This window comes from Silene latifolia, chromosome Y (genome assembly GCF_048544455.1).
Source record: "Silene latifolia isolate original U9 population chromosome Y, ASM4854445v1, whole genome shotgun sequence".
Lineage (NCBI taxonomy): Eukaryota > Viridiplantae > Streptophyta > Magnoliopsida > Caryophyllales > Caryophyllaceae > Silene > Silene latifolia.
In genome coordinates, this window is record NC_133538.1 from 446,931,928 (window position 1) to 446,956,424 (window position 24,497).

At 42.5% G+C, this 24,497-nt stretch overlaps 1 non-coding gene across 1 annotated transcript; it reads right to left on the minus strand.

Annotated features, from left to right (window-relative positions):
* Positions 1 to 22,921: 22,921 nt before the first annotated feature.
* On the minus strand, positions 22,922 to 23,028 carry LOC141634557 (small nucleolar RNA R71). Its single transcript, XR_012539285.1, has one exon. It is a non-coding gene; the product is annotated as a small nucleolar RNA R71 (small nucleolar RNA).
* Between the last annotated feature and the right edge of the window lie 1,469 nt (positions 23,029 to 24,497).

A 24,497-nucleotide genomic window follows, 5' to 3' on the forward strand; every position in this document is an offset into this window, starting at 1 on the left:
CGCGATTTGATAAGCTCGAGTCTGAAATTGCTCAGTTAGCAGCTGAGTCGGATAGTTGGCAACCAGAAGAGGTATACTGTACCGAGAGCTGTTTTTCTCATGAAGAAACCGTGTTGCCCAATGCTGAGGATGAATTTTATGACTCGGATGACGAATTTCTATCATATTTCAATAGCTTGCACGAGGATTTCAGCTCTGTACAGGAAGAATCACTCGATCGAGTGACTTATATTAGTCGATCGAGTGAAATTCCATAAAAACCGTTCGATCGAGCAGATCAAAGCACTCGATCGAGTGAAAGTCAGGAAGGAAGTGGTCGATCGAGTAACAATTCTACTCAATCGACTGAATTGGCCATTGAGAGCATTTTGATTCGTCATGTGGATTTGTTTTGGATGACGATTCTGACGATAATAATGGATACGGTGAATCTCCCCTATTCAAAGCCGAGTTGGATGCACTTGAGGCTGCGATTTACGGGCTGAAATCCACTGAGGAGGGTGACGAGGAAGCAACTGAGTCGGTAATTGCTCCTAGCACGGAAGAGGTAATATCTTCCTTTGTCAATGATTCCGTCATTGAGAGCGATCAACCCGAGGTAGTAAACGATAATTTATTTATTGTTTGTTTAAATAGTATATTGCCTCAGTTGACTTATGCTTCGCATTCTAATGCTTTACCCTCTCCCAGTTGGTCAATCAATTTAATGCCTTTTCACCCTACTTATCGTCATAAACTTGTTAATCTGAAACGGGACCCCACTTTATTGTCAATTGCTCCTGGGCTCCTCTATTTTGTGGGGAAATGTAGGAGCTCCCATAGGAAATTTGTCAGGCTTAAACGATTAATTATCTCAATTTCCTATTTTATTGTAATCCTTTGGTGCTTCTTATGCTCTTGTGTAGCACATGCGCAGATGTACGATCTCATGCTAAGAGCTTTGAGCTGTTTTGATTATGACTGATTGAAGCAGCTGATGAGAAAGAAGGTCGAGCTGGGACCTGACTGAAGCTAGCGCTACCCGGAAGTCAATCCGGAGATTTATTTTTAATTGTTCTTCATTTTATTTTAGTTTTAGCTGTAATAAATGGTCTTCGTACCATAGACTATATCAGTTAGGCTTGTTTTTGTTAGTTTGTGGGCTGTTTTCATTGCGTTTTGCAGGAACACACTGAGGATCACTCGATCGAGTACTTGTTGTACTCGATCGAGCACTTTTGCTGATAAATCCTCTCGATCGAGCAGTTGTTTTACTCGATCGAGCACCTGCAAAGAGAGAACTACTCGATCGACCTAATTTCCTTTTGATCGAGCAGTTTTGGATGCCCAACCCACTCGATCGACCACTGTTCGAGTGCCATCGAGTGTTTTTTGACTTGGATTAGCTTCCTGTGACGATATTTGAGCTGTTTAGCGACCTCCCACGTTGCTGGCTGGTTTGGGGAGGTCCCTTATTCGCGCAATCTTGTGAGCTTTCCGTATTTACTACTAATTAGTTTAATGAGAAACGTACGGTCTCTTAAAATACTTGCTCGTACCTTAAAGGGTAATAATAGTGTGGATTTTTATAAATAATTTCTCAATTGATTAGAAGAGTCCAATATATTTGAATAAAATTAAGAGTATTATATTTTGACAAAAATTAAAAAGAATCCTTAGAAAAAAAAAACAATTATTCTTCTGTAAGGTTGTCTTACGCATAAAATTTTTAAGAGGGAAATTTTAATACGAGTATCATTACCCATTTGAATGAACAATTATTTACTAAAAAACACGTTTTATATAAACTTCTTGTGTAATGTCGCACTACACAAGAATTTGTATTATACATGTTGGTTATGTGTCCTCAAATTCTCCAACCATATCGTGTTTTAATATGTAAGGTAGTTAACCCATCGGGTTTGTAAATATATATTATTCTTCTAATAATATTTTTTTGTATTTTTTTTCTACCCATTTACTTTATGATTGATGGACAATGTAGTGTAGTAATATTAATAAAATAATATTAGGCCGCATTTAATATTTTGTTGAGAAGTAATAGTGTGGACAGCGGGGGCCCACGGGGGCGCTCGGGAGGAAGAGAACAAGCGTTTGCATTTTGTTGGAGTCGCCACCAATTTTTATGGGAAATTGGAACCGTTCGAATACCTCGTGTCATGTCAAGACACAAAATAGTGATATGAACACTAAGCAATCGTTACCCTTAGCATTCTATGTCTAGAATGACTCTCGTGGATGCCAATGAACACGGATGTTCACAGAGATCTGGAGTAAGGGGTGAGGGTACGTATTAGGAAGCTCTTTTGATCGAACACCTAATCCCGCCCGCCTCGATAGCGGCCTCTACTAATAATTAGGGACATCATCTATACTTGATATATCGTCGATTATATGCATGCAATGCAACATCCAAGTTTTAATCCTAGCATGTGAATTTAACTAAGTCGGTTGACACATAGTTTAACAATCAATTGGGTCGAAGTAGGATTTAATGCTCAATTACATGTGAAAACATACAAATGATACAAAATACAAGGAATAAAATTACAACTATAAGAAATTACAATAATTACATCGGGTTTAGCGATTTATGTCGAAAATACATTTAAAACGGATGATTTGAGAAAAGGAAGTAAAAAGAAAGATTTAACGAACAAGGATTAAGGCGACAATACGAATAATAGTCAATTATACGTGAGCTAATTAAACTAGGTCAAGCAACAACGGATTTCAGAGACAGAACTCAACCTGGAACAAGCGCAGCAGGACTGCGCCCTTTGGAAGAGGCGCAGCAGTTGCTGCGTCTGTTCCAAGGGTGAGTTATGGCTGTGAAGCCGGAACTGTAAATCGTTAATGTTAATTGATGAATTTAAATGATTAATTTATAATATTTACTCGGATAGAAGTGATTATCAAGTTATTTACATGTGATTGATGATCATAAAAGCAATAAACATGGATGAGACGGATGCAAACGAATTAATTACATGGAAGAATGATTGATTAGTGACATAGGTGAACAAAATAGACTAAACATGATGAATTAATGACGAATTAATGACGAATATCATGAATAACAGATGGAAAATATATCAAGGATCGAATTCCAGAAACCCGATATGAACAAATCGAATTCCTACAACCCGGATTGAATTTAATGACGAAAACCCGCAAATATCGGATTATAAGGGATTTGAGTCGAATTTAATGACGAATTAAACATGTGAATGAATGATAAATAATATACATGTGAGATGATAAGCTATTATGTCAAAGAATTAACAGGAAACAAACGAAACAAACTTTGACGAACGAATTACAGAGGACGAAGGAAGAAGAAAGGCAGCAGGAACTGCGGCAGCCTCACGAAGAGGCGCAGCAGTTGCTGCGTCCTTTCTCGACGGTTTGTCTTCTGGAAATCCGCAAAAAGAGATTTTAAAGCAACTTTTAGAAATCGGTTTTAATAAGTATTTTCGACATAAACCTTACATTAATGATACAAAAAGTAAACAACAATAATAAAAAGAGCGGTTATACACCCTCAGACTTACATGTTTGACGAAACGAGAAGGACTAAGTTATCGATTAGCGATGCTCGACTCGAACTATAATGCAAATATGAAAGTGCCCTCGTAAGAGGAAAACGATTAGATTAATTAAATTGATTGATGTGGGGTTGGTCAAATTGGTCGGTCATGCAAACGAGGCTGGTACTCAGAAGGATGCGAGTTTACGTGGTCGAATGTTCAAGCACGTAGACGCCAAAAAGTAAGAACAAAGGTCTAGAATGCAAAGGGAGAAGAGAAGGGCGTACAATCGCGTGAGAAATATGAGGAGCGAAGGCTCTTATTTATACTAATAACGTGAAGGAATTAGGGATTCGGAGAGTCTTTGGAAGTGAATCTCGGAAAGATATAAAAAAGATACGAAAAACACGCAGAAAAGGACCTGGGAAGAGGCGCAGCAGTCACTGCGTCTCTTGGAAGAGGCGCAGCACCTGCTGCGTCTGTTCCCAAGTGGTTTCCTCCTGCGGAAGAAAGATTTCCGTGTTTAAGTTATGGTAGGACGGAATATTTTGGTTTTCCTTAATATCTTGTATGAATATTACGGGAAATTGTTTACCAAAGGATAAAGATTGTGAAATATTTATAAAGTATGGAATAGAAAATATCCGGAACATTCCAGAACATTCTGACTCGGGATTTAACGGTTATCAGAAAATGAAGACAGTTTTAGGCCCGGACTCCAAATGTACTCTAATTACTGTCAAAACGACCGTATCGACACGTAGATGACAACTAAGAGGTAGACATCAGTAATTGAGCAATCACTTGACGATAAACTTACGAACTGTCACAAATCGTTCCGCGTACCAAACATGCAGCCCAATCATCACCGGGTGGTTTGCTAGAGGTGCATAAATGAGGTATCTACAGAACCCCCACTTTGACTGAGGCTTGGACAAGGCGAAAGTCAAAGTATAGCCATCAGGTCAATCGAAGATTACAACCTGACGACTATGGTGACGCGAGGCGGCTCAAGGGGTCTGAGCCAAGGACCTGTCGTCGGGAACATTTTAGAGTCTGTCGACTATCGGGGAGGGTCGTTTAAAGTCCATTAGACTACGTAAGGAGGCTCGCCAGCCATAAGAAGAGACCATACCTGAGACTTCTTTCTCGAGATTTTTCCGGAGGTGCATAGGAGCTAAGGTTAAGACCTGAAAGATATATAAGGGTTGGTGCTAGGGTATGAGACCTTAAAGGAAAGCATCGGCGGGAAGGAGGCCCGAATATAAGTTTAAACTAAAGGGTAAATAAGGCTCGAGTGTAGGAACTCTACTGGTCTGGAAACTTATGGAGAACGACATCTTTATCGCACTCCGAGGGGAAACAAGAAATATTGTGAGTAGCAGGACACATGCGGGAACTGCTGGGAGAAATTTGTTCGTGTTCAGCTTCAAACAAACTTCGGAAGAAATAGGGGCTGATATTGATCTCCATGTCTCAAGAGGGAAAGTATATCCGCTTACTCTCATTGGGGAACATAATCGGGAATAAATTTCCGTGTCTCGAGAGGGAAAGTCTATCCGCTTACTCTCGTTGGGGAAATGTGTCGAAACACCTGTGAAGGAATAAATGCTCGTTGTGACAAGCAAAGTCCTAGAAGCGATAAATAACGTGTAATAGTCTGCTGTTTGGCTTAGAAATGCGGGTCGGAACGAAAGATAATCGTCAAACGGACCAAAAGGATAAGATAGCAACGAGGAAGAGGCGCACCAAAGATGGGCCCACAAATAACGAACTCATAACGAATTTTTAAAAACTCGTATGGAGGGAACGCTAGGAAGAGGCGCAGCAAGAGCTGCGTCTCTTGGAAGAGGCGCAGCACCTGCTGCGTCTATTCCCCAAAACGTATTTTCTGCGTAAAAACGCGATAAACAGAGGGTTTAGGATCATTTGTTCGAAACACAATTTCTTCAAATTCTCTCTCAAATCTTAATCATTTCCGCCAAGGTTTGATCCGAAAGCTTGAATTCATCATGACTAATCGAGGTATGTGTACCATTCTTGCATTAATCTTCTATATTTGCTCAATTTGGATTGAAAAAATTAGGGTTTTCAACCCAATTATTTCGAAAATTTGGGGCTTTTTCCCCAAATGGATTTGCCTTGTGAAATTGGTATTAGAAATGGATAATTGGCAGTATAAGAAACATAACCATGTATTTGTTTCGAATTTTCATTGAGTTTTGAGCATTTGAGTGAATTTGAGACGGTTTCACAGCTAAACCGTAAATTGCTTCGAAAATAGCCTTAGGATTGTCCATTTCCGATGAAACTTGATATTTGGGATCCTTGGATGATGGGTAAACTTCCTATTATCTCGGATTGGTTTGTGACAGCTTTTTCAGGACACTTTTTAGGGCATAATCGCCGTTATAACGAAATGCTACCGAAATTTCGACTCGAACCCGGAATTAGGCTTCAAATTAGGCTTGACTTGACCCTAATTACCACATGAGTGATTGGATTTGTGAGGATATGGCCAAAGATGGCGAGAAAAGAGTGATTTCAGGGCTTCTGAAGGCTCGAAAATCCCTTAACTAAGGCTCGCCGTCACGTGACGCGGCCTGAATTTGCTTTTAATGCTGCAGGTGATGAGGCTTCTACTTCTGGGAGAGGTCCCATGGAGATAGACTCTGCCGTGATCGAGAAGGCTTTGGAGCAGGCTTTCACCGCTGCGGTGATGGCTGCTGGGGACGAGGCCCATGAGGAGGAGGCTGTTGAGGAGGAGGAGGCCTCCAGACGGGCCAACGTCGGACGAGGAAGTCATCAGCTGAGGGGAGCTCCCGCGTGGGCTGAGACCTGGGAGAGCAGGCACTTGTTGTGGGCTGTAGAGGGTCACCTGTCCTACAGGACGGTGTAGAGTTTGGTAATTTTGAATTCATTACTCACCACTCATCTCCTTTCATTCATTTCAATTGCTCACATCTTATCCAATTTTCATTCAAAACTAAATTAGCTTTTTGTTTCAAATCACAATAGGAGGCCGGGAACATCAGGTCGTTCTCGGGTTACACGACGGCGATGGAATGCTACGAGCGGCTGTTGACGGAGGAGCGCGCCATGATCGAGCGCGGAGCGTTCGGTGCCTTGGTGCAGGCCTGGAGGGATATCGCGAGGAGGAAGTTGTGGGCTAACCTTAGCATGGTCCGCGCTTCCTTGGACCGATTCTGAGATACGACTTCCACTTTTCACATGCCTTTTGGTGAGGTGGGAGTCACTCTGGAGGACTACGGCATGATTTCTAGTCTGCCGTGTGGGTCTGAGGCTGTGGAGTGGCCGGAGACTGCCATGAGGGTGGACTCGGCCGAGGCTGGGAGATTGATCGGCTGGAACTTGTCGCCGAAGGCTGTCACAGTACCGGGTTTGGTACCCAGCTCCTACGTTCAAGACTATTTCGCCGGAAAAATCCCGGCGCTGGTGACGATTGATGGGAGGGAGACGGCTCCTCCTCCCTGTACAGCTGAGCAGAGGGCTCGCTTGTGGCTTTGGTGGTTTCTGTCTTCGATTTACCTCGGAGACAAGGGAGAGAGACTGTCGACGAAGCTTCTTCCCTTCCTTTCTGACCTGAGCTCCCTAGGGCGTTGGGACTGGGTTACTGCTGGTTTCGCGGTCCTCATCCGCTTCATGAGGGCCATGCTTCGTCCGGAGCTGATGAAGAAGGGGACTTCTCCTGGGGCTGTCGGTCCTGGACTTCTGTTGGAGGTATGAACCTTCATTGAGACTTAAAATCAATTCTCTTATTTATCAAATTACGAAAGATTGTTATTGACTATCTGGCTTTACAGGCATGGGTGTACTCCTATTTTCCGGGCCTCGCGTCCAAGAGGACGGAGCCGCTGGAGAGTGCCTATCCCGTGGTGAGGGATTGGGTTATGTGCAGGACGAAGAGCAAGCGTTCTTCTCACGGTGTCTACCGGCGGGACGTGAACGCTCTTCAGCTAGACAGCGTAAACATCTCACTTATATTATATTGCTTTTTAACTCGATCATAAGAATGATTCATTTTTGTCTTGTCCCAATGGGTGCCCAGGCCTTGGGCGGAGTACGCTGGAGCGCCTCCTTTTGTGGCTGAGGTTCTTCGCCCTAGGAGTTCGAGCCGGCTGCTGTTGAGGACGTCGATGGGTCCTGTGTGGTACTTGGGCGAGCGCTTGGCTCGTCAGTGCTTTCGGGATGTGTTGACGGTTCCCATCGATCCTCCTAGGACGATGTTCAGGGAGCTTTCTGAGGCTGAGAGGGAGGCCGACTTGGCTGGCGTTGGTGGTGACGCCCTCCTTCTTCCTGGCGAAGACTACTCGGCGTTCCTCTACGGGAGGTTGGCGTACTGGCCGGTTGTGGTGAGCATTTTTATTCTTCTTGATTTTTTATTTTAAAACTACGATGAAGGATCATCGATTAATGAGAAACATTTGACTTTGTAGGAGGTTGAGGCGGCGGGGATCGAGCCCCCAGAGTACCCCGAGACCCTCGAGTACACTGACGCGACTGGGAGGACGATGATCTCCGAGCTGCGTGACTTTGACATGGCTGTGACTGATGCTGGCTTGGACGATTGGCAGCATCTGATTCGGAGGGTGAGCCTCTAATTTGCCTAATTTTTGTGTAAGAACACATTTGGTTGAACTTATTCAATTATTGAGAACTCCATTTGAAAATGTAGGTTGCGCCATCTCAGGTCGTGGCGTTGTGGAGGGTGGCCAACCGGCTGCGAGCTACTGCCGTCGAGGCACTTGTCGGCGGTCGCGGTCGTCAGGTATGAACCTTGTGCCTATTTCGTTTTTTTGAATTTTGATTTTCCAACTTTTCTTGTAATTGCTGGCAATGATTGACATGAGCCAATTTTGTTGTTTACAGGGGGACCGCAAGCTAGAGCGAGAGTTGGCTCAGTCTCGGGAGGAGACAGCTCGCTTGTTGAGGGAGCTCGAGGTTCGCGACACCGAGATTGCTGCTCTCGCGGCAAGAGTTGCGGAGCTGGAGGGCGACCGGCAGTCGTTTTGTTTTGTTGTATTTTGCACATTTGTACATTTTGACCTTCATTTTGAACATTTTGGACTTTGTTTGGGGCGAAAGCCCCGAGTTTGTTGTACATTTCCTTTTTGGTTGTATATAAGATGGCCTGAGTGCCTTTGCTGCTGGGTTGTGTTGCTTGTATCTGCAGGTTAGCTTTGAACAGGTTTGGTAGATGACGGTTTACGCCGTCATGCTGCCGAAATTTACATAGAAATCACGCAAAACATACATTTGTATATACACATGGCCTAAATTAGCGCAAAACGAAAGACTCAAAGGAGTGTGAAAATGGAAAAATTTGCAAAAAATTTGCCGGAAATGACCGGACGGTAGGGAGGGTTACCCCTAAAAAAATAAAAAAAGAAACCTATAAGTTTAGAAATGAAATGAAAAAAAAGGAATTAAACTAGTATGAAATTTATTTCCTAAAATGAATTAAAATTATTTCCTAAAATGAAAATGTGCAAGTGTGGTAAAATGGCGAAAATGTCGATGTCGCCTCGAAATGCGTGCCCGCGGAATTAGGAAACACGAAATATGGTAATTCCACGTATTTGCCAAAATAATAACCCGTAGGAATAGGAAATTATTCATCACGGAATTAGGAAAGATCCAACGCGGAAAATCACAGAAATCGAGCTGAGGAAGAGGCGCAGCATGAGCTGCGTCCCTTTGAAGAGGCGCAGCATGAGCTGCGTCCCTTTGAAGAGGCTGCTGAAGAGGCGCAGCAGGTGCTGCGCCTGTTCCCAGGTGGTTCTGTTCTGGCTGATTTTTGGAAACAGAAATTAGTATAAATAGAGACGTCGATAGAGCTTTTATTCACACAATTCTTCCATCTCTTCTTCGTCTTATTACATAAAATTCTCAAAATAATTCCTCATCATGAATACTTTGGAGATTCGCGTAAAAGAATGGACCAACGAATTTTCCAATATGGAGAAATATGATATGGGCGCATATAATCTTGGATCATTGTTGAGTTTGAAGCTTATCAAGGTCGTCAAACCATTCTTGGAAGCTTGTCTTGATTATTGGGACCCGAATTACCATGTTTTTGCGTTCCCTGGAGGCGATATTTGCCCATTCCCTGAAGAAATTGCCGCGATTGGTGGGTGGGACCCTGAACACTTGCCTGCCATTCCTTCTACTTCGCAAGGGTATAAGAGCAAATTTAGAGACTTGCTTGGGTTGACTAGACTTGAGGTGGACCATCTAGTGACCTCGAAGGGAGTGCGAATGTTGGACTTCATTGACCGATTCATTAACAGGGCCGACCTCACCGTTTCTAATGTTGCTAGGCGAAGGGCATTTGTATTTTGCTTGTTGCATGTATATGTCTTCCAAGGGCATGTTGATGAAGACTTGAGAGGTGATCCCCGTCTTCTGGGCCTTGTTGAGCAAATGGAGCTGCGCAGGAGCCCAGCTTGTTTATGTTTAGGAAAGATCCTGTTGGGCTTGGATAATAGAAAAGTCAACCGCGACCTACCGTATTTGGGAAGTCCCGTCATTCTGCAAGTAAAAGAACATTTCCTTCTCTTTTTCTTTTTTTTTCTTTTCTTTTTTTTGTTTTTTTTTTCTTTTCTCTTTTTTGTTTTTTTGTTTCGTCGTTTTTCTTTTTTTCTAATGTCTAATACCCGCTTTTGGTAGGTTTGGCTTATGGAACGGCTTCGATTGATCGAGCCCCCAGTTCATGTTCCTTCTTATCATGCTCGTTCGATTGCGATGAGGACCAGGCTTTACATGGTGGACTTCACCCGGGTCTGTAATTATTGGGAGAACAAACTGAAGAGTGATGATGGCCCCTTGATTAGGTGGATTGTACCATGGTGGCACCTCAAATATGTCACTGGAGTGTCTTCCTTGGATCCTACTCGATCTGTGCGCATTCCTGGCTTGGAATTTATGGTGTGCATCTTCCCGGAAAGGCTGATGAGACAGGTTGGACTAAAGCAGATGATCCCGAAGCTCGATACCGTCCCGCAGACTGCCGTGGCGCTTACTACAGAGAGCCGAAGGGAATGGGCCATTAAATGGGCCCAAAGAAACGTGTGGTTCTTGAACTCTTCTGTTAATGCCTTATGGGTGTCGGATTCTTATCTGCGATGGAGGAAAGCTACTACTCCGGAAGAGCGCGAGAGATTGAGGAAGCGCGAGCCCATTGAATACAAGGTGCGCGAGGTGGAAAAGGAGAAAGAGAAGCATTTGACTGAGGGAGAGGAGGAAGCCGGGTTTCGAGTTGTTCATCCTTCGAAGAAATCGAAGACCTCTCCTGTCGTGGATAAAGTGATTGACAAAAATGGGAAGTCTAGGCCTCGAGAAAGACTGTTGGTGATTAGGTCCAAAGTGGCGCAAGAGCGACCGGCTCGAGGTCGTGACAAGAAATATGATAAGAATGACAAGGGCAAAGGGAAGATGGAAGAATAGCCCAAGTCTTTGCTATTATTTATTATTATTATTATTATTATTATTATTGTAATAAAAAGGTGGGGTTTTTAGAATCCTAGCCTATTTTTATTTCTTTTATTATGTAACGTATTATTATTATTAGAAGGTGAATGAAATAAAAAAGGTTAAGTGGTTATGAAACCTGTTGTGATTTTCTATTTATTATTCTTGTCGAATTCCAAATGCAATGCAAATGAACTTCTATTTACATTTTAAAATAATGGGTTGTATCCCGTGAAGGATTGCCTACGTATTCATTTAGAAAATGAAATTAAACCCTTGCGCGTAGTTCGAGTAAATGTAAAAGAATAATTGTTCTAAGCAAGAGCTTGTAATGAACTTAGAAAATAAGCATGAGCTTTTTACTTACTCTGAAGGTGCAGTTTATTTATTTGATGATATGAGGATGACAAAATTGTCAAAATGCAAGAGCAAAGTGACATTAGCTTATTTCAGCTTGGCCAGGGGCCGTTTATTTAGTGCCACAAGAGCGACACGTGAGGTTACGCGAGGCGCGTTTTTGTTCCTATTCTAGGCATAATACCGTTTTAGTTGGTCGAGGTTTGTTGGGTTTGAAAACTCATTCCCATCTAAATCTATGATTCTAACCGCACCCCCTGGAAGTATGGACTTGACTAGAAATGGTCCGGCCCAATTAGGTTTGAATTTTCCTCGTGGGTCGACAGGTAAAAGAGCTTTAACTGATTTGAGTACTAAGTCTCCTTCCTTGATGTTTCTGGGCTTAACCCTTTTGTTGAAAGCTCGTTTGATACGTGCTTGGTATATTTGGACATTATGCAAGGCGCGTAGCCTGCGTTCATCCAGGAGGATGAGTTCTTCATATCTATCCCTCTTCCAATCGGCTTCTGGGATTTGACTTTCGAGTAAAATACGCAAGGATGGTATCTCTAGCTCAACTGGTTGTACAGCTTCTATGCCGTAGGTCAAATAGAAAGGATTAGCCCCAGTGGGCGTCCTAACAGACGTGCGATATCCCCACAAAGCAAAGCGTATCTTGCTCGGCCAATCTCGATATTTGTCAATCATTTTCTTGAGAATTGTGACGACGTTTTTGTTTGCCGCCTCTACCGCGCCATCAGTCTGAGGTCTATAGGGCGAAGAGTGGTGATGCCTAATTTTGTACTTGGCTAGCAATTGCTCAGTCTCAGCTTGGAAATGTGATCCATTATCACTAATGATCTCATGTGGGCAACCATATCGACAGATGATGTTGTTTTGTATGAACTTTGCCACGTTTTTAGCCGTGAGACTAATGTAGGAAGCCGCTTCTACCCATTTTGTGAAGTAGTCGATTGCCACTAGGATGAAACAGTGACCTCCTTTTCCGGCTGGAGTTATCTTCCCGATTATGTCGATTCCCCAGGTAGAAAATGGCCAAGGAGATGTCATCGTATATAGCAATGAAGGAGGGACGTGTTGTACATTCCCGAAGATTTGGCAATTGTGGCAATGTCTTACGTATTTGATGCAATCGGATTCCATTGTGGTCCAATAATACCCCAAACGTGTGATTTTCTTTACCATCATGGGCCCACTCATGTGAGGACCGCATTCTCCATCGTGGACTTCTTACATCACTTTTCGTGCCTGTGAATGATCAAGGCAACGTAGGATTACACCAAGAGGTGTTCTTTTGTACAACTCTCCTTGCATGAGAACGTATTGGGAAGCTAGTAGGCGTATAGCACGTTGTCCCCTCTTATCCATATCAGGTGGATAGGTACCATTGAGCTTGAAATTCAGGATTGCTTGGAACCAGGGTTCCTGCGCGATTTCCTCTTCATCGGTGATTTGGTGGACATAAGCTGGCTCTGACCGTCGTTCGATGCACAAAGGCATTTCCACCATGTCATCTGGCATATTAATCAAAGATGCAAGTTTTGCAAGAGCATCTACAATTTGATTTTCTTCCCGAGGTAGGTGTAGATATGTCACGTGATCAAAGAATTTGGCAACTTGGTCTATTCTAGCTTGATATGGCGCTAGGCTTTCGCTTCGGATTTTCCAAGATCCCGTAACTTGATTGATGATTAGGGATGAGTCCCCATGTACTCGGAGGTTTTTAATGCCTAAGCTCACTGCCGCTTGTAGTCCAATTAGATAAGTTTCGTATTCTGCAGCGTTATTTGTTACCTCGAAGTCGAGTTTGACAGCGATTGGTGTATGCTCGCCTTCAGGAGAAATGAGCAACACTCCTATTCCAAATCCTCTTAAGTTTGATGCTCCGTCAAAGTAAAGGTCCCAGGAGTCTACGTTAGTTTGGAGTATATCCTCGTCCGGAAATGACCAAGTATCTATTGCTTGTGCGTCTTTGATGGGATTTTCTGCGAAGAATTCGGCGACGGCGCGACCTTTTATAACTTTCAGAGGCACGTATTTGAGGTCGAATTCTGAGAGCATCAAAGTCCATCTTGCTAGGCGTCCGTTGAGGACGGGTTTCTCGAAGAGGTATTTGACTGGATCCATTTTGGAGTATATTTTGACGGAGTAGCTAAGCATGTAATGGCGTAGCTTCTTCGTTGCCCACACAAGAGCGAGGCATGTCTTTTCAAGTTGTGAGTATTTACACTCGTACTCCAAGAACTTCTTACTAAGGTAGTAGATAGCCCTTTCTTCGCTTCCTACAGTTTGAGCTAGCATGGCACCCATGGTCAAGTTTGATTCGTGAGGTATAAACCAAGAGGTTGATCTCGTTGAGGTGGCATGAGCACTGGTGGTTTAGCCAATATCTCTTTGATTCGGTCAAACGCCTTTTGACAATCATCATCCCACATGGTGTGGTCTGTTTTCTTGAGCTTCTTGAAGACAGGCTCACAAATCATGGTGAGTTTCGATATGAATCGACTTATATATTGCACTTTCCCTAGGAATCCTCTGACTTCTTTTTCTGTTTGAGGTTACGGCATTTCGATCAGAGCCTTGATCTTAGAAGGGTCTATCTCTATACCTCGTTGGCTAACGACGTATCGCAGGAGTTTGCCAGATGTTACTCCGAATGCGCACTTCTGAGGATTGAGTCTCATGTTGTACTTTCGTAGTCTTGCGAAAAATTTGCGAAGGTTCGCAATATGCCCCTCTCTATCCTTGGACTTGACAATCATTTCGTCTACGTATACCTCAACTTCTTTGTGCATCATGTCATGTAAGAGTGTAGTTGCGGTGCGTTGATATGTAGCTCCGGCGTTGATCAATCCAAACGACATGACCGTATAGCAATAGGTTCCCCATTGAGTGACGAAGGCGGTCTTATGCATGTCTTCTATGGCCATTTTGATTTGGTTATAGCCCAAATATCCATCCATGAAGGATAGTAATGCGTGGTCTGTAGTATTATCCACCAATATGTCGATGTGTGGTAAAGGGAAGTCATCTTTAGGACTTGCTTTGTTTAAGTCCCTAAAACCAACACAAACACGGATTCTCCCATCCTTTTTGGGTACAGGTACTATGTTGGCTACCCAGTCAGAATACTCGGAAACTTTGATGAACCCGGCTTTGAATTTCTTATCAACTTCTTCCTTAATCTTGAGAGCCTATTCCGTTCTCATTCGTCGAAGCTTCTGTTTTACAGGTTTGAAACCTAGCTTAATCGGGATTCTATGTTCGGCGATATCCCTGTCGATCCCTGGCATGTCTTTGTAGGACCAAGCGAAAACGTCTTTGAACTCGTTTAGGAGGTCTATGAAATCGGCCCTTTCGGTAGAGCTCAAGGTAGTCCCTGTCCTAAGTTCTTGGGGTTCTAGTTCGGTTCCTACATTGATGGATTTGGTGTCCTCTATTACTGGTCCCCCTTCCCCTTCCTGTAGTATTTCTTTGGCTACGTAGGGAGGTATTTCGATTGAGTCTGGGTCTTGGTCATCCTCAGTATCATCGTAAACAGAATTGCACTCAAGATAACACAAAGAGTAAGCAGAACCTGATTTATTCATATTAAAGTTTGAGAAAAGTTGAAACAAAGAAGCCATCTGATCTGCGGTCAGTGGCGGCAAAGGGACAGTGGTTGGGACATTTCCCGAACTACTGTTACTACTCGAGTCTAACTAGGAGAAACAAAGGGAGTGGGGATGATGACAGGAGGTGACTCCTTAGTGACTTCTCTAGACTCCGACTCTGACTCCGTCTCCGACTCGAACTCATCGTCTTCTGGTTCTCCTTTAAACATCTCTCCTTCTCTAGTGGTGAGCTTGAAGAGTCTTCCTTGATTGTTGGTCTACTTGATCGACTTTCTCCATCCTTTCTGCTGACTTCCGTTGGTTTCTGTGATTAACGCGGTAGGGTTGAAGTGATCGTCCTGAAGTATCATGGTAATGATCTCATCCTGCGCGGCTCTGACAAATCGATCTTCTCCGAATAATAGACTAACAGCTTATTCGTCTAAGCAAGGTGCTTGACGGGTTTTGACGGTAGGAACCGTTTCTGGAGGGATGAAGTAGGAATCGTGAAAGATCTCGATTCCGGCTAGCTTCCTCTCGAGATAATGCCTAGGCTCGGGAAATTCGTGAAAGAGTTATAGACTTCCTTCCTTAACAAAGTACCCATTTAGGATAGGGAGATAAGGTCGCATTTGGACTCCTACATACTTACGGTTTTGAACTTGAGCGAGCATCTCGAGAACCTCCTCTTTAGTGGGTTTGTACCCTAGTCCGAGTGGTATCCTCTTTGAATTGCCTTCCTTGTATGGTGCGAAGGTGTTTCTTCGAATAGGGTTCAAAGACATTCCAGGGAAGTATCCCTGGGATTTGAGTATGTGGTTAACCACCAAGTTGGAGTAGGGATCATAGTATAAGGGTGCCAATTCGCTTTCAATGACACTTATGCTTTGGAAGCCCCCAAGTTCATATACTGGGTCTGCAAGGACTTGATTGTTTGATTTCTTTTCGATTATTGCCTTGACGGGTGACGAAGTGATCATCACTACTTTGCCATTTAGTGGGATCTTGATCTTTTGATGAAGGGTGGATGTCACCGCTTTGGAAGCGTGAATCCAAGGTCTTCCTAGGAGTATGTTGAAGGAAGCTTCAACGTCCACTATTTGGAAGTTAACCTTTCGCTCAATTGGCCCTGTGGCTATGGTTAGGTTAACAAGTCCTACTACCTTTCGTCGTGTACCATCGTATGCGCGAACACCTTGATTGGTAGGGGTCCAATCCGACTCTTTTATGCCTAATTTGTATGCTGTTTTGAGGGGTATGACGTTGACCGCGGAGCCATCATCAACCAAGGTCATTGGCACGTTCTTCTTTAGACAAATGACAGTGATATAAAGAGCCAAGTTGTAACTAGCGCCAAAAGGTGGCAAATCTTCGTCTGAGAAAGTAATAGGATTACTTAGCTTTGGTGATTCTTGGAAGACCAAGTTGACTACATCTTCGGGTGTCGAGTTATGTGCTACATTTAGCTTGGCCAAAGCTTGCAGTAAAGCTTGGCGATGTGGGAATGAGCTTGCTACTAATTGCCAGACCGAAAGATCAGCCTTTGTCTTCTGTAATTGCTTGAGCTAATGGTCAGTGGAGTCATCTTCGTTATCATTTGGTGTGACAACGTTGGTTGGACCATTTTGAGTAGTACTTTGATATGGACGCCCCGAACGAGTTAGGTGGTCCACATCTTGGTCTTCTCCATTTTGGACTATTTCTTTGATTAAGGAGTTTTCAATGAGGTACTCGTCCTCATCATCATCGGCCCATACTCCATTGATCGTAGCTAGTTCCCTCATTCTCATGATTTCGTCTTCTAGTCGTGTAATTTGGTCGACTAGTTTATCAACCACGGTGATTATTTCTTGCATAGTAGTGTTTTGAGAGAAGATTAGTGGCACATGCTCGTTGGATGTTGCGTTGGGATTATGTAAAGTTGTCACCACATTTTCTAATTCCCAAACTTGTCTATCCACACTCCTTGCCCATGTGATGAAGTCAGAAATGGTAGGAGAGATAGTAGAGTACAACCCCTCGCTCTCGATTGCATGGATCTCATCTTCAATTGGAGAAATGAGGTGTGAAAAATCTAAGGTAGATTCGTCACTTGTAATCACTAGAATCCCAAGAGGGTTCTGAGTGTTGTTGGGTTTACCTCCCGGTGGTATTGGTAGTCGACCATCTTCAATCATGTCTTGAAGCACATTTTTCAATTTTTAGCATTTTCTGTGTCATGCCCCTTGCCCCTATGGTACTCACAGTACGAGTTCTCGTCCCAGAATTTGGATTTCTTTTCGGGTTCGGGAGTAGGTCCAATGGGTTGGAGTTTGCCTTGTTTCATTAGCATTTTTAGAGCGTTGGAGTAAGTGTCCCCAAAATTTGTGAATTTCCTTGGTGGGGTACTTTTCTTGGATGGCTCGAGAAGGTTAACTTCATCAGTCTTGCTAGTGGAGCCGTATGAACGACTTGTTGAGCCTTGATATCCTCGACCTACCGTTTTGGACAAGAGCCCTTTACGGATGTCATCTTCAATCCTTGTCTCTAGTACGGTTAAGTCCTTGAAAGTCTTGATGTTTTGGTATCTCAAATGATTGGCATAGATGGGCTTGAGATTGTCCACGAACTTCTCCACAAGGGTGGCCTCATCCGGGCGTTCAACTAGTTGGGTACTAGTCTTCCTCCACCTACTTAGGAAGTCGGTGAATCCTTCTTTGTCATTTTGGGTAAGAACCTCTAGAGTGCGCGTGTTAACTTGGATCTCAGCATTATCTGTGTATTGCTTGGCAAATTCGATCGCGGCATCCTCCCAAGTAGCTATCTTCTTGTGTTCTAAAGAGTAGAACCATTGTTTTGGTATGGTGTCAAGAGATGAAGGAAAGATCCTTAAAAACGTCTCGGGTTTGATACCTTTGATAGACATGTAATCCTTGAAGGCACGGATGTGGTTCAAAGGGTTTTCGTGCCCCTTGAATTTAGGGATATCCGTCATATTGCAGTTGGTTGGCAATTTGGAGTTGACGGCCTCATACTTGCGATTATTCTCCCTATAAATGTCATCCCCTTTAAGGTACATCAATTGCTCCTCTAAGTATTGGAGTCTTTTCTCAGCTACAGTTAGTCCCATGGGAGGATTTTCGTCCTTGGATTCACTCGCGAAGTCACCTACTACTTCACTTTCGTGAGGAGGCAATCTCCCCTCTACGGCGTAGATCCGACCCTCGATGGTGTCAAGGCGATCATACACTTGGTCCTGAGTAACTTGGATTTGAGCTAGCGCGGCTAGGATTCGATCATTACCATTTTGAAGTTGGTTGAGGTTTGTGTCGCTGGTTCCAGGCATCTTGAAAACTGGATAAGAGATCGATGATGAATTAAAACACGATCGACTATTCTAACACACTTGCTAAAAGAAGAAATGTTTTGACTCGTGAAGTGGGTGTGTGCCACTTGTGTTGAGTGAGCTTTGAAGAAAGGACAAAGTTTTGGAAAATGTGTATCCTAATCAACTATAGTGTAGTCGTAGGAGTGGACTCAAAGTGAGGTTTTGAAATGGGCTTGTGGCCCGAATTTTGACTCGACAAACGGACAGAGTTTCGACTGGGTTTTGCGCTAATCGAATGGCCTTTTTCGAAATTTTGATTAAAAAAGGGTTTTGATTTTTGCAAAAATCGTCATGGTTTCTTTTAGAAATGGTGATCGCGTAAGGTACAAACATTTATACAAGCATTATAATGGGATGCTGAGTGCATTTAAAAGGGTTTTGGTTTAAAGGGTGGGTTGCCATACCGAACCATCAAACCCGAAGTCTGTGGAGAGGCTCGTACCAAACAAGAGTACGGCCGATTCCTAGTCCATTTCCTCAAGTAGTGAAGGCCCTTGATACAAACAAGAGTAAGCATCATGGTATGGATGACGTCAATCGCTATCCATCCTTAGGCCCAAATAAGAATTAGGACCGTTTAGACGGGACGATTGGTCGACTGGGTTGGGTTGGGCCTAGGAAGGCCGAATAAACAATCTAGGAAGACCGAGTTTATGAAAACCGACAATTGTCTTGTACAAATTATTCCCTAACCTTGTTCAAGTTTCACCCTTGGCTACACGTAAGTGTATTATCCCCAGCAGAGTCGCCAAACTGTGGACAGCGGGGGCCCACGGGGGTGCTCGAGAGGAAGAGAGCAAGCGTTTTCATTTTGTTGGAGTCGCCACCAATTTTTATGGGAAATTGGAACCGTTCGAATACCTCGTGTCATGTCAAGACACAAAGTAGTGACATGAAAACTAAGCAATCGTTACCCTTAGCTTTCTATGTCTAGAATGACTCTCGTGGATGCCAATGAACACGGATGTTCACAGAGATCTGGAGTAAGGGGTGAGGGTACGTATTAGGAAGCTCTTTTGATCGAACACCTAATCCCGCCCGCCTCGATAGCGGCCTCTACTAATGATTAGGGACATCATCTATACTTGATATATCGTCGATTATATGCATGCAATGCAACATCCAAGTTTTAATCCTAGCATGTGAATTTAACCAAGTCGGTTGACACATAGTTTAACAATCAATTGGGTCGAAGTAGGATTAATGCTCAATTACATGTGAAAACATACAAATGATACAAAATACAAGGAATAAAATTACAACAATAAGAAATTACAATAATTACATCGGGTTTAGCGATTTATGTCGAAAATACCTTTAAAACGGATGATTTGAGAAAAGGAAGTAAAAAGAAAGATTTAACGAACAAGGATTAAGGCGACAATACGAATAATAGTCAATTATACGTGAGCTAATTAAACTAGGTCAAGCAACAACGAAGTTCAGAGACAGAACTCAACCTGGAACAGGCGCAGCAGGACTGCGCCCTTTGGAAGAGGTGCAGCAATTGCTGCGTCTGTTCCAAGGGTGAGTTCTGGCTGTGAAGATGGAACTGCATATCGTTAATGTTAATTGGTGAATTTAAATGATTAAATATTTACTCGGATAGAAGTGATTATCAAGTTATTTACATGTGATTGATGGTCATAAAAGCAATAAACATGGATGAGACGGATGCAAACGAATTAATTATATGGAAGAATGATTGATTAGTGACATAGGTGAACAAAATAGACTAAACATGATGAATTAATCACGAATTAATGACGAATATCATGAATAACAGATGGAAAATATATCAAGGATCGAATTTCAGAAACCCGATATGAACAAATCGAATTCCTACAACCCGGATTGAATTTAATGCCGAAAACCCGCAAATATCGGATTATAAGGGATTTGAGTCGAATTTAATGACGAATTAAACATGTGAATGAATGATAAATAATATACATGTGAGATGATAAGCTATTATGTCAAAGAATTAACAGGAAACAAACGAAACAAACTTTGACGAACGAATTACAGAGGACGAAGGAAAAAGAAAGGAAGCAGGAACTGCGGCAGCCTCACGAAGAGGCGCAGCAGGAACTGCGCTCCTTCGAAGAGGCGCAGCTGATGTGACCATAATTGGCGCATATTTAGCCCCCGAATTAGCCTTGTTCCCATGCTTTTTAGTGCTTTTTTAAGTCATTTCTTATCTTTAGTTCTTTGTTTTGCATATTCTTTGAGATTTTAATCCCTTGGTAGGAAAGGAGTAAGAATCTTGCATTTTCATGGCAAAACGAGACTAAATTGATCGAATTCAATGACCAAGCATCAAGGAGAGACAAGATTAGAAGGCCTTTGTACATATCATAGTAGAAGAGCAATGTCGAGAAAGGATCCTTGAGTCCCCAAGGAAATCCCCAAGGAATTTATGAAGAAAAGGGAAGAAAAGAAGAAGATTTGTTGCTGACTGACAATCCGAGCGGATTGTCACCAATCCGTCCGTCCAAGAAGAAGACAATCCGAGCGGCTTTGCCACAATCCGCTCGGATTCCCCCTCCACAATCCGCCCGGATTCCCCTCAATCCGCTCGGATTCCAACGCCAGAATCCGCCCGTCCCGACCCTATTCCGCCCGGATTCTAGCACAGCACGGATTGTCTTCTCCAAGCTACGAATAAAGAAGCCCTTCTCTCAGAAAATACCGGCTCCTCCTTGCTCAACTTAAAAAGTGTAATTACTAGTTTAGCCCTTAGTTAACCCTAATGCATCCTCCCTAATTTCCACTATAAATACCCCATTAGTCTAATTAGAGGAGCATGTTCTTCTTATCAATAATTAGTGTAGTTAATATCAATCAAATCTCTCTTTAATATTGTAATCAAGTATTAATCAAGTTTTAATCCAAGTTTTAGTTCTTTAATCTCTCTTTTGTTCATCCTTTATTTTGCGTAATTGAAGATTATTTGGCTTATTGTTGGGAGATTGACAACCTCTCAATCAAGCATTCAAGTACTTCTATTATTCTTGCTTTGTTATTGGAATCATTAGTAGGTATAATCTCTTAATCCCTTTTTTAATTATTGTTAATTACTTTCATTTATTCATCATGTTTCATATTGTTGGTATGATTGACAACCTTGCTAGCATGATCAACATGATAATGAGTGAGTAGTCTCTTAGCTAGGGTTAATGGGTGATTAGGGGAAACCAACATGGGGAATGATTCATGCTAAATTAATATGCTTTCATGTTTTATTTGCTTGCTTGTTTTGATCTCAACTCATGCACATGTTATATTTGATGAAATGCTAAGCCTATGAATCCTTGCATTTACTATCATCTCCTATCTTTTCAATGAGACTTGTAAGATATAACCCAACTCGAGTCTCATTAGACCATGCATGTTGTTGAGTAGGGAAGATTAAGTCGACTTGTAGGTGTTGTACAATCTAATCGATTCGGCTCTGGGACCCAAACTTTCCTAGGATTGTAAGATATAACCCAACTCAATCCATAACAACAATAATTGCTTGCTTATAATTTGAGAACATGTTTGTATGATCATATCCATTGATTCCCCTATGATCCCATGACACCCTAGTGCCTTTAATCAATTGTTTACACCCCTTTAATTCATCTTGCTTGTTTATTTTCATTGCTATTTTAGTTTAGTAACCTTCTACATCAACCCAATTTGTGACACCCCTTAGATACCACTAGTTACAATAGAAATCTCATTTCAACTCCCGTCCCTTGGGATCCGACCTTTACTTGCCTCTTTACTAATTGTAGAGTTGTTTGTGGAGCTATAAATTGTGTTTTGATTCGACCGTGACCAACGACCACATCTTAATTTGTGAACACTTAGCGGGATCGCATCAAAAATGGCGCCGTTGCCGGGACGGTGTTTGTTTGATTTAGATTTCTTTTTATTGTCATTAGTTGTGTCTTTCTTCGCCTTGAGGAAGTAAAACTCCTCAAGGTTTGTTCTAATCATTTTCGAGTTGTTTGATATTTTGCATGTCTAGAAGGTTACAAGGTGATTTGTTACCTTTTGACCGTGAAATCGAAAGAACCTTGACGAACAATAGGAGAGTTGTTAGGAGGAATTTAAGAGGTATTAGTGAAGTTGTTCAACCCACTAGTGAGTTTGTCAATCCTTTCGCAATAGAAGGAGAAGAAAACCCATTACACAATACCCCACAAAATCCACCTACAATGCCAAAATTCTCGTCACACTCCGTACCCACCGAGGAGAATCTACCAAATGGTACTCCTACACCGCAACATCTTACCGGAAATTTTATTGCCAAGTCCGCCTTCATCCAATTAGTTGAGAGGAGCCAATTCGGGGGGATGCCTAGTGAGGACCCTCATTCTCATATGGAAACCTTTTGCGACTATTGTGATGCTATCTCTCAAACCGGCGTGACTCAAGACCAAATTAGATGGGTCTTATTTCCTTTTTCCTTAATCGGCACCGCGAAGCAATGGTTGAAGGGCCTTGATAAGGCCACCCTTGGAATAGATTCTTGGAAGAAGTTGGCTCTAGCTTTCTACAAAAAATTCTACCCACCGGAAAAGACTAACATGCTAAGAGCTCAAATTACGGGTTTTAAGCAAAGGGATGAAGAGTCTTTGTATGAAGCTTGGGAGCGGTTCAAGGGAATTTGTCGCTCATGTCCTCACCATGGACTTAGCGAATGGTTTTTGGTGCAACAATTTTGGAATGGCTTATATGAAGATTCTAGGAACATTCTCAATATGGGATCAAATGGAATGTTCACCGAAGTTGATGACAATCAAACATGGAACAAGATTAAGGAAATGGCGGTCCATAACTCACAATATAGTAGACCTCGCAAGGCTACTAGAGGAGGAAAGCATGAAGTAGACTCCGTTACTCAATTGGGTGCTCAACTTAGTGCTCACATTGACACAATCAACTTGAAGTTTGAACAAGCTATGGCTAGACTTGAGGAAAACTCAAAATCATCGAAGCATCATGTTAATGCCATGACGGCATCCTCATCAATCCCAAGTGGGATATGTGAGAATTGTGGAACTTTGGGACATGACCAAGGTGAATGTAGGGGAACAAATGAACAAGTGAATGCTTTCCAAGCATACAAGAGTGGTACCCCTTATTCCAACTTTTACAATGAAAACACCAAATTCCATCCAAATCTCTCATACAAAAGCCAAAATGTTCAAAACCCTCAAACAACATACACTCCACCACCCATGAGAAACCAAAATCAAAGACCCTTTTACAATCAAAACCAAGGTTACCAAAATCAAAATCCATACAATCACCAAAATGACCAAGGTTTTGATGTCCAAAAAGCGGTCCTCCAAATGCAAAAGAATCAACAAGAATTTTTCACTCAAATGCAAAAAGATAGCCAAGCAAAGGAAACCACCATCAACAACATTCTAGCTCACACCAAGATGTTGGAAACACAATTGACTCAACTAGCATCTTCAAGCTCACAAAGACAAAAGGGGCAATTACCACCTCAAAGTAATCCCCCTAGACATGAAACGGTTAGTGCCATTCATTTGAGAAGTGGTACAAGGTATGAAGCACCGAAGAAGCAAGTTGAGGATGAAATTGTAAAAGCTAGTGAAAAGGAAAAAATTGTGCAAAACTCCAAAGATGGAGAATCGTCAAAAGAAGAAAGTTCAAAGAAAAATGAAGACAAGGCCAAGGAGAAGGAGCCCATTGTGATTAGACTTCCTTTTCCAAGTCGTCAAGCCAAGCCCAAATTTGATGATCAACTTGGAAAATTCATGGAAATTGTGAAGAATTTAGAAGTCTCAATTCCTTTCACGGAATTAATCAATCATGTGCCGGCCTATGCGAAATACATGAAAGATATCCTCACAAAGAAGAAGTCGATCCGGAAGCTTGAGACTATCGCCTTCACTAAGGTGAGTAGTGCAATACTTCAAGGGAGTTCACCTCCAAAGTTAAAGGATCCGGGAAGCTTCTCAATACCGTGTACCATTGGCGACACAACGATCAACAAAGCCTTATGTGATCTAGGGGCTAGTGTGAGTGTCATGCCGTACTCGGTGAGTAAAAGGTTGGGGATGGGAGAGCTTAAATGCACCAATATCACACTCCAAATGGCCGATAGATCGACGAAGACACCGTTAGGGA